Here is a 1,235-nt window from a genome sequence, read left to right as displayed (position 1 = left end):
TGAGTTGTATCCAATTATGGGTGGCTTATCTGGTATTCCTTGAAGGAATCTATCCAGACTCTGTTTAAAGTTGATGGGATCCTTTTCCTCTTTGATGTCCCTCGGGACAATGTTAAATAGGGCAGGGCCTGTTGAGGAAAAGAAATTATGTTGCATTGTACAAGTATGCTGTGATCTTGAATTGGGCAGGGGACGTATGGTCCGTGGTCCCAGTCTTTGATGAACCTTGAAGCTAATGTTCAGGTCGTTTGGGCAAAGTTTGCGGTATATTCTCCACATCGTACAAAAGATGTACCGCTCATGGCGACGCTGATGAGAGTAGAGTTTCAAGGCTTTAAGGCGATCCCAATAATCGAGAGCAGCCATGCCTTCAATTCAATTAGTGAGTGCCCTCTGGGGTGATTCAATCCTCGAGATGTTTTGTCTTGTATGGGGAGACAACAGTGGGAGGAGAAAAGTGGTATCATGACACCTTGTTCTCTGGACCGGAAAGTTTTAAGATCCAGAAACTCATCCTACGAGCTATATCGACCTTATTGTTGATGTGTGCACTCCAACTGAGATCGTCATCAACAATTACACCCAGGTCTCTGATATTGTTAGAGGCTGTGAGCGGTTCCCCTGAAGGAAGAGAGTATGGCTGTTTTAGTGAGGAATTTCTTCCAAAATGTATCAGCTCAAATTTTCCATCGTTCAGTTGCATTTTGTTTCTGTCTGCCCATTGACTCACAGCATATAAATCAGACTGGAGTTGAGTTCGGTCTGCTTCTTCATTGACGATTTGCTGGAGCTTAGTGTCATCAGCAAATATTTTCACTTTGCAGTAATGTACGACACTGGAAAGGTCGTTTATGTAAATTATAAAGAGTAGCGGGCCCAAGACAGTCCCCTAGGGGACACCGCTGGTAACCTTTGCTGGGCTTGAGTGTACTCCATCAACTACAACATGTTGTGTTATATTCGCCAGGAAATACTTAATCCAGTGTAGAACTTTTCCACGAATTCCAACATTTGCCAATTTTGAGAGTAGGATATTATGGTCGACCCTGTCGAACGCTTTACTGAAGTCAAGATATATGACATCAGAGTTTGAACCTGTTCTCAAGGCTTTGAGTATACATTCAATGTGTTGTAAGAGCTGTATTAGACAGTCCCTGCCACAGCGAAAGCCATGCTGATTTGCATTTAGGAGTTTGTGGGTCTCCAGGAAGTCAGCTATCCTTGATCTTAACACT

The sequence above is a fragment of the Octopus sinensis genome, linkage group LG10 (assembly GCF_006345805.1).
Source record: "Octopus sinensis linkage group LG10, ASM634580v1, whole genome shotgun sequence".
In the NCBI taxonomy this organism is placed as follows: Eukaryota; Metazoa; Mollusca; class Cephalopoda; order Octopoda; family Octopodidae; genus Octopus; species Octopus sinensis.
This window is presented reverse-complemented; position numbering follows the sequence as displayed.